This window comes from Aotus nancymaae, unplaced genomic scaffold, assembly GCF_030222135.1.
Source record: "Aotus nancymaae isolate 86718 unplaced genomic scaffold, 86718_ANA_hifiasm-v0.15.2.pri h1tg000018l, whole genome shotgun sequence".
Lineage (NCBI taxonomy): Eukaryota > Metazoa > Chordata > Mammalia > Primates > Aotidae > Aotus > Aotus nancymaae.
In genome coordinates, this window is record NW_026988430.1 from 25,422,898 (window position 1) to 25,433,015 (window position 10,118).

The 10,118-nt window shown below is 41.2% G+C and overlaps 1 pseudogene; it reads right to left on the bottom strand.

Annotated features, from left to right (window-relative positions):
* Positions 1–2,485: 2,485 nt before the first annotated feature.
* LOC105712419 (large ribosomal subunit protein uL22-like) lies at positions 2,486–3,618 on the bottom strand (annotated as a pseudogene).
* Positions 3,619–10,118: the final 6,500 nt, after the last annotated feature.

Genomic DNA, 10,118 nt, shown 5'->3' on the forward strand with positions numbered 1-10,118 from the left:
GACTCCTCTGATGTCCAACTTTGCTTTGGGGACTCCCTGATGGCCTTGCCAAGCCTTCCTGATAAAGCACTTTGGTCCAGGAAGCTTCTACCCAACCTTCCTTCCTCTCTCCTTACGCAGGGTCAGACTTACAATGTGATCTGACAGTTCCCCCAGCAGTTCCTGGCTCTTGCTCCTTTCCTCTCACAGGTGCTTCTCCTGAGAAAATTCTTGCATGCTTAATCCCAATTTGAAGGATTATTGGGACAATTATTGGGACCACTGTTGGAACAGTTGACAAACTGTCACTAGGGGTGTGTAAATTAAATGGCCGTATCGTATGAATCCACGTTAATTTCCCAGTGTAGATGACAGCACTGTGATTATATAGGAGTAGGTCCTTGGTGCTTAGGAATTACAAGGTGAAATGTTTAGGATAATGGAGAAACTTACTTTCAAATGGTTCCCAAAAAATCATAGATAGATAGAGAGATAGAGTGAGAACATGAGAATAATGAAACAAATGTATATAATGTTTTGTGGGAAGAGAGCATAGTTTTTTTGTAGTATTCTTGCAACTTTTCCATAAGTTTGAAATTATCCAAAATTTAAAAATGTTTAAAACATTCTGGGTTGGGTGCAGTGACTCATGCCTGTAATCCCAGTACTTTGGGAGGCTGAGGTGGGTGGATCACCTGAGGTTGGGAGTTCGAGATCAGCCTGACCAACATGGAGAAACCCCATCTCTACTAAAAATACAAAATTAGCAGGAGTGGCGGCACATGCCTGTGATCCTAGCTACTCGGGAGGCTGAGGCAGGAGAATCGCTTGAACCCGGGAGGTGGAGGTTGCGGTGAGCCGAGATCGCGCCACTGTACTCCAGCCTGGACAATAAGCTAAACTCCGTCTCAAAAAAAGAAAAAAAAAAAAAAATTCTGAAGACATACGTTCAGCCAGCAGTCATATGAAAAAAAGCTCTACATCACTGATCATTATTAGAGAAATGCAAATCAAAACCACAATGAGATCCGTCTAACCAGCCAGAATGGCAGTTATTAAAAAGTTAGAAAATAGCAGATGCTGGTGAGGTTGTGGAGAAAAACAAACAACACTTATACACTGTTAGTGGTAGTGTAAATTAGTTCAGCCATTGTGGAAGACAGTGTGGCGATTCCTCAAAGACCTAAAAACAGAAATACCATTCAACCCAGCAATCTTATTACTGGGTACATACCCAAAGGAATATAAATCATTCTATTATAAAGACACACACACATGTATATTCATTGGAGCACCATTCACAATAGTAAAGACATGGAATCGACCTAAATGCTCATCAGTGATAGACTGGATAAAGAAAAATGTGGTACATATGCACCATGGAATACTATGCAGCCATAGCAATGAATGAGATCATGTCCTTTGCAGGGACGTGGATGGAGCTGGAGGCCATTATCCTTAGCAAACTAACACAGGAATAGAAAATCAAATACCACATGCTCTCACTTACAAGTGGGAGCTAAATGATGAGAACACATGGACACACTGAGTGGAACAACACACACTGGGGCCTTTTGGTGGAGCGTAGGAGGAAGGAGAGGATCAGGAAAAATAACTCATGGGTTCTAGGCTTAATACCTGGGTGATGAAATAATCTGTACAAGAAACCCCCATGACAGAAGTTTACCTATGTAACAAACCTGCATTTATACCCCTGAACTTAAAAGGTTTTTAAAAAATCTTAAAAGAAACAAACAGAATCTTGATTAAAAGTCTTGATGCAAAAGGGCTTGCATAACTAATATGGTTTGAGTCTGTGTCCCCACACAAACCTCATGTCGAATTGTAATCCCCAATGTCAGAGAAGGGATGTGGTGGGAGGTGATTAGATTAAGAGAGTGGATTTCTCCCATGCTGTTCTCATTATAATGGGTGAGTTCTCCTGAGATCTGGTTATTTAAAAGTGAATATCACCTCCCCCTTCCCTCTCTTCATTCTGCTCCAGCATGTAGGATGTGCCGGCTTCCCTTTCCCTTTTGCCGTGTTTGTAAGTTTCCTGAGGTCTCCTCAGCCTTGCTTCCTGTGCAGCCTGTGGTACCATGAGGCAATTAAACCACTTTTCTTTATAAATTACCCAGTCTCAGGTAGTTCTTTTTTTTTTTTTTCAGGTAGTTCTTAATACCAATGAAAGAACAGAATAATACAATAGCCTTCTTCTTTATTTTGAAATTCATCAAGGACACCAAGGCCATTCCACCCAATTTAAAAGTTTCCTTTTTATTCTCCAAAGTGATTTCTAGTAGAAAGATGGAAGGCCATTTACACTTTTATTGATTGCTTAGTTTTGTCAATATAATTATACATTTCAAATTTCTTGTAGAATTAGTTTGTTAGGGCCACCATAAATATACCAAAATATGAAGACCAGGTGGCTTAAAAAACACAAATTCATTTTCCCTCAGTTCTAGAGGTTGTGAGTCCAAGATCAAGGTGTCAGCAGGTGTTGTTTCTTCTGAGGCCTCTCTCCGTGGCTTGCAATTGCTGCCTTCTCGCTCTGCCCTCACATGGTCTCCACTCTGTATACATGTGTCTCCCTGGTGTCTCTTCCTCTTCTTAGGAGGACAGTAATTGTATTAAATTAGGGCCCCACCCTTATGACCTTAGTCAGCTTTAGTCACCTCTTTAAAGATTTCATCTCTAAAGGTATTCACACTCCAAGGTAGTGAGGGTTAGGGATTCAACTTACAAATTTTGGGGGAACACAATTCAGCCCATAACATGGAGTGTACCATTCTCCCTTTAATCAAAGGCTACTTATATCACCACCTCTTCACACCATCTCCACATACACCAGAAGGCAACTTTTTCTAAGATTCAGTCCTCTGAAGAATAATGTAAATCTCAACTCTTTTAAAAATATGGTTAATGTTAAGCCTATAATTTTATTTTCATTTTCTTCCAACCTGAATGACTTTTCTTTTTCTTTTTTTTCTTTTAGTTGCATTTATTTTAAGGCTGAATTTACTCCCGTTCCATAAGTTTCTGTTTCTTGTTTCTTCTGGGATATCTTCTTCTGGGCGACCTCCTCTTCTGGTTTAGAAACAATCTGTTCCTTTTCAGTAAGGATCATCTCAATGTGGCAGGGAGAACTCATGTATGGGTTAATTTGACCATGAGCTCTGTAGGTCCGGCGGCGCATCTTGGGTGCTTTGTTCACTTGAATATGCTCAATGACCAGAGAATCCCCATCTAAACCCTTAAGTTCAGCATTACTCTCTGCATTTTTAAGCATGTGCAGCAAAAATTCAGCACTCTTTTTGGGCCACCGACCTTGTGTCCAGCCCCACTGCTTGGCCTGGGCACACCTGCCAACCCCACTATTGTAACATCAGAATGGTACGCACTGTTTCTGTAAAGTGACATCTTTCAGATACTTCGTGGCTTTTCGTATATGCATATCCTTGATGGCCTGGGCAGTTTCACGTGTGTTCTTAAGGTGAACACGAAGATTGGAACCTCTTGATTTGCATGACTTTGTGGGGTTCTCCGGATCAAGTGAATACCGAACCATTTTCACGGATTACCTCAGGCCGCTTAGGGAAAGAGGAAGCCTGAATGACTTTTCTTAAAGGGCTCATACATTTAAAGTTTTGCCTAGGTTTTGGCCGGGCATGGTGGTTCATGCTGGTAATCCCGGCACTTTGGGAGGCTGAGGCAGGCGGATCATTTGAGCTCAGGATTTTAAGACCAGCTGTGGCACCAGATATGGCAAATCCTCACATCTACCAAAAATACAAAAATTAGCTGGCCCTGGAGGTGTGCTTGTAGTCTCAGTTACTCAGGAGGCTAAAGTGGGAGGACCACTTGAGCCTGGGAGGTCAAGACTGCAGTGAGCCGTGATCGTGCCATTGTGCTCCAGCCTGGGTGGAGTAAGGTCCCGTCTCAAAAGATAATAATAACAAAATTTTGTCTGGATTTCTTTCTCTTTTTTTCTGGGAGGGTTTTGAGCTTCTTTATGTTAGATTACTAAGCACTTAATTTAAGTGCTATACAACTTAAGGAACTATATGGACTTTCTAATTACGTCTGAAAGTGTATTATCTAATTTGAAAAGTGCTTCTTTCCCTTGTCACTCTTTATATATGCTCATATCAGTTCTCCAGGAACACATAGACTCTAATTTGATTGCACTGTGGTCTGAGAGACTGTTTGTTATGATTTCCATTCTTTTGCATTTTCTGAGGAGTGATTTACTTCCAATTATGTGGTCAATTTTAGAGTAGGTGTGATGTGGTGCTGAGAAGAATGTATATTCTGTGGATTTGGGGTGGAGAGTTCTGTGAATGTCTATTAGGTTTGCTTGATCCAGATCTGAGTTCAAGTCCTGGATATCCTTGTTAGTTTTCTGTCTCATTGATCTGTCTAATATTGACAGTGGAGTGTTAAAGTCTCCCACTATTGTTGTGTGGGAGTCTAAGTCTCTTTGTAGGTCATTAAGAACTTGCTTTATGTATCTGAGTGCTCCTGTATTGGATCTCCTTTATGCATCTGAGTGCTCCTCTCTATATATTTAGGATCGTTAGCTCTTCTTGTTGCATTGATCCTTTTACCATTATGTAATGCCCTTCTTTGTCTCTTTTGATCTTTGCTGGTTTAAAGTCTATTTTCTCAGAGACTAGGGTTGCAACTCCTGCTTTTTTTTGCTCTCCATTTTCTTGGTAAATGTTCCTCCATCCCTTTATTTTGAGCCTATGTGTTTTCTTGCATGTGAGATGGGTTTCCTGAATACAGCACACCAATGGGTCTTGAATTTTTATCCAATTTGCCAGTCTGTGTCTTTTGATTGGGACATTTAGCCCATTTATATTTAAGGTTAATATTGTTGTGTGTGAATTTGATCCTGCCATTTTGATGCCAGCTGGTTGTTTTGCCCATTAGTTGATGCAGTGTCTTCATTGTGTCGAAGCTCTTTACCATTTGGTACGTTTTTAGAGTGGCTGGTACTGGTTGTTCCTTTCTATGTTTAGTGCTTCTTTCAGGAGCTCTTGTAAGGCAGGCCTGGTGGTGCACACCTGTATTTCCAGCTACTTGGGAGGCTGAGGCAGGAGGATGGCTTGAGCCTAGGTGTTTGGAACTGTACTATTTTTCTAATTTTTCTGCAAGTCTACATTGGTTCAAAATGAAAAGGTTTTAAAAACTGAGAGTGCCTTACAATTTTCAAGTTTGTTTTACTTTCTCCCATTGGTAAACATACACTGTCAATCTTGACATTTTGGGAAATCTGAAAACAATCTTTAGAAGTAGGGGCAGGGAATGACATAGATTTATTGCCCAAAGACTGTTAGCATTGTGACATGTTTCATCTGGACTTTTTTTTTTTCCCTATAATTTTTTGGCAGATCAGTAATTAAATAGTAGTGGACCTTTTTATATTTATTTTTAGTGAATCTTTTTTTACATTTATTATAGAAGTAATAGGAGACTTTTAAGATGTCACAGCAGACATTACTGTTCCCTTTTTTGCAATACCCCAAATGAAAAATAAGAACCGAAATACCTAAAACATCAGACCTCATTATATGGGAAAGAGGGGTAAGGGCTGCCCGCCCCATGCAGTGGAGGTTGAGGACACCAGGAGGGAAAACCTGCAACTGCAGATGGTGGGCACGGCCAGCAGAACACATGTGTTAGGTGACTTGTAGAGCCTGGGCAGAAGATTCAATGACTTGTTTGGAGCAACCAGACTGAAGGGCAGAGGGGCTTTGGAGTTTCCTTGTCCTGTGTTAAACACAGGATTGGCAAAAGCCATGCCATCTTTGAAATCAGCCTTCAGGGCTGAAAAACATCTGTGAGTGACAAGCAGCCCTGACACTGCTAATATCTAGCCCGTGAAAAGAGGAAATTCGTGCCAATGGTCAAAACAGTTATGCAACTCTCTGTGAATCAGAGAGGCTTTGGCACCCCCAAGCACTGCCCTGGCCTTGTTCCCACACATATCCTGCGAGCAGCTCCATTGGGGAAGCTAGGATCCACCCTGGGAGAAGAGCCCTCTGGATACATGTGAAGGGGAGCCCAGGATGACAGCTGAGGGTGGGCCCAGAGAGCCCCATGTCAGGATCCAAGGACAGAGGGCTCAGGGGACCTTCTCCTGAGGATACAGAGTTGATGGTAAACTTCATGTACTTGATTAAACAACAACAACAAAAAGTTATGAAACAAACAAAAAGTAAGATAATATGAATCCTGAGGAAAGAAGAAAGTTGTATGAGAAATGAAATGCCCCCATGGTACATCACCTAGCGCAGCTGTGACTAGAGAGACTCATAACAAGGTTAACATTGAATATTATTCTAACTCAAAATAGTGATAAAATCATCTTGGCAGGATGTGGGGAGAGCAAATTGGGGAGGGAGGGTAATTGAGCTAAATCTTCCGGAAATAGATAATATCTATTTAAGCCCCAAAATGGCACCATTTAGAGCTAAGTGCCAAAAGAAACATCAAAGTGATGGCCCCTCCAAACAAGACGGGGTCAGGGGCAGGAGACTGCTGGTTTCATACTAAGCCCTGTGGAACTATTTCACTTCCAATACTACGTGCATAGACCACTTAGATTTTTAAAATTTGTAAATATGCTGAGACCTATCTGGAAAGTCATGGGCAATTTGTTTCCTCTTACAGAGTTTTTTCCCCTATATAATTGGAGGGAAAAAAACCTACAGATTCTCTGATAGAATCGGCATTTCATAGACCCATATCATGGCATTTCTGTGGATCTGAAACACAAGATCTGTAGTCCACATAATAATCCTATCTTGACCTTTTCCTTGCATCTTTTAAGTTTTGAATTTTGAGATCTGGCATTTTTCTCTCCAAAATAACTAGTGAAGCTTTAGTGTTTGTCGCTGAAAATTACAGATCTGGGTGAGGGAAAAAAACCCAACTCAGCGAGATAAGTAGACAATGTCTCCCTGACCCTTCACAGCTGTAGAAAAGGAGGTATGATTTTGCTTCTTAAAATTGTGTTTTCAAATGTTATATCTAGCAAAGGAAAACTGTATAAAACATCTAGACTTCAGAGAATGTTACTGTGTCCTATGAAAGTAATCACTAACTGCTACCAAATCTGTTATCCAGATGACTTACCTATAAGTTGTGCTGCTCTGATAACACTGAAATGAATGCTTTTTCCTGGAAGGGATATACACGTAAGAATTTCTTTTGTCGAGCCAGAAGAGAGAGGAAGAGCTCTTTCCTGTTTTCCTGCATGCACAGAGATCATAAGACCTATGCTTCTGTTCAATTTCTTAAGAGTCTAGGAGTTTGTGGTCCATTGAAATGAACATTTCTTACCCAGACACTGCTTCCTTGTCTTGGGGCTGACCATCCCCTCTGGCCTGGCAGCAGGAATTTTCACTCCATCCCTAGATATTATGGGAAATCAGTCCCTTGTCCCAGCCAACACACACCAATTAACTGCCACCTGCTGGTAGTCCCAGCTCCACCAAGAAGCTCTTGTTCCTCTGTTCTTTCCTACAGCCTCTACTACTTTTTTTTTTTAAATACAGTCTTTTCTGTTGTCCAGGCTGGAGTGCAGTGGTGCATTCATAGCTCACTGCAACTTCAATCACTTGGGCTCAAGAGATCCTACCACCTCAGCTTCCTGAGTAGCTGGGACCACAGGTGCAGGCCATCATGTCCAGCTAATTTTTTGTATTTTTTTTTTTGTGGAAACAAGTTTCACCATGTTGCCCAGGCAGATCTTGAACTCCTGAGGTCAAGTGATCCACCCACATTGGCCTTCCAAAGTGCTGGAATTATAAGCGTGAGCCACTGTACCAAGCCTACTATTTTTTTAATATTAAGATTTTATTTTCAAGCCTTCTCTTGTATGGAAAGTAAAAATGGTGTTGCAATCTCAGTGTGACTGGTAGCTGTGAATGGCTATGACTCACTCACCAATCACAGCTATCCACACTACCACACTACCACAAGAGTCTTAAGTGAAAGCCTGGCAACACAATTTGTTGGGGTGAATTCTCCGGGCTTGGTGATGGATTTCCAAGAGGTACAAATGGAAGAAGGCAGACTACTACTCTTTGGGTGGGCGGTTAGGTATCCTGGCATTTGTACCCCAGGCACTTCAGCTACCCAGCAGCTCCATATGAGCCGTCCAACAAATCCGAAATTGTCCTAACACTTTCCCTTCCCAGCCCTCTCTGCTTCCAATATCCTCACCCCACCTTCCAGGCCCCCTGACCAAGACCTTGCCCTAGAGGGTTCCTTTCTAGTTCCCACATCCCCAAGCAATAGATGGGAAAGGAAATCTCTTTTCACACAGACCTCAGTCTCTGGGAACTGTACCCAACAGGAGTCTAATTCATTATTGATTGTTGATTGATTGAGACAGGATCTAACTCTGTCACCCAGGCTGAAGTGTAGTGGTGTGATCAGAGCTCACTGCAGCTTCAACCTCCCAGGTTCAAGCAACCCTCCTACCTCTACCTTCCAAAGTGCTGGGATTACAGGCATGAACCACTTATAGGTGAGATCATGCAGTATTTGCTTTTCTGTTCCTGAGTTACTTTGCTTAGGATAATGGCCTCCAGTTCCATCCAAGTTGCTGCAAAATACATTATTTTATTCTTTATTATGGCTGCATAGTATTCCATGGTGTGTATATGTATGTGTGTGTACATATACCACATTTCCTTTACCCACTCTTCGGTTGATTGATGCAGTGTGGTTTTAATATTAGCCATTCTGACAGGTCTTTGGTGACATCTCATAATAATTTTATTTTGCTTTTCCCTGATGACTAGTAAGACCAAATTTCATATGCCTATTGGCTTCTTTTATAAAGTGTCTGTACAAGCAGTTTGCTCATTTTTCTTTTCTGCCTTTTTTTTTGTATTGATCTGTAGAAATACTGTGTTCTAGATAGATACAATACTTTATTTATTTATTTATTTTTTTGAGACAGGGTCTTCTGCTGCTGCCCAGGCTAGAGTGCAGTGGTTCAAATCTGGCTCACTGCAGCCTCAACCTCCTAGAATTATGCAATTTTCCTGCATCAGCCTTCCGTGTAGCTGGGACCACAGGCACATGCCACAATGCCCAGTTAATTTTTTTTTTTTTTTTTTGAGACGGAGTTTTGCTCTTGTTACCCAGGCTGGAGTGCAATGGCGCGATCTCGGCTCACCGCAACCTCCGCCTCCTGGGTTCAAGCAATTCTCCTACCTCAGCCTCCTGAGTAGCTGGGATTACAGGCATGCGCCACCATGCCCAGCTAATTTTTTGTATTTTTAGTAGAGACGGAGTTTCACCATGTTGACCAGGATGGTCTCAATCTCTTGACCTACTGATCCACCCACCTCGGCCTCCCAAAGTGCTGGGATTACAGGCGTGAGCCACCGCGCCCGGCCCAATTTTTTTATTTTTTGTAGAGATGGGGTCTCAATTTGTTGACCAGGCTAGGACAAGTTCTTTATTGATTAAATGTTTAGCAATCTTTTTCCACTCTGTGGCTGACTTTATTACTGTCTTAATAGTATCTTTTTATGAATTGAAGTCTTTATAATGTCTTTTCATGAGCTGAAGCCTTTATAATGTCTTTTCATGAGTTGAAGCTCCTATTTAATAAAGTAGTCCAATTTATCAACATTTTCCTTTATAGTTAGTGCTTCTATGTCTCATTTAAGGTATACCTGCCTACTCCCACTCATGAAGATAGTCCCTAGTGTTATCTTCTAGAATATTTCTTTTTAAAAAATTTTTTAAAACTCTCTAGCCTTATGTGATAAGAATATTTCTAGTTTTACTTTTCACATTTAGATCTCCAATCCACCTGATGTTTGAGTGTGTTGTGAGGGAGGGGTTACATTTCATTTTTTTCCATATAGATAGCTAGTTGACCCAATATCATTTGTTGAAAAGTTCATCCCTTCCCTCTGTTCTGTAATCTTTGTCATAAGCCAAGTGTATCTATATGTGTGGGTCCATTTCTGAATTCTCTCTTCTGTGTCATTGGTCTATTTGCCTATTCTTTTGCTGACATTATACCATCTTACTAATCATGACCTCACATTGATATTCACTGTTAGTCCTCCAACTTATTCTTGTTTTCTTTTCTTCTTAAA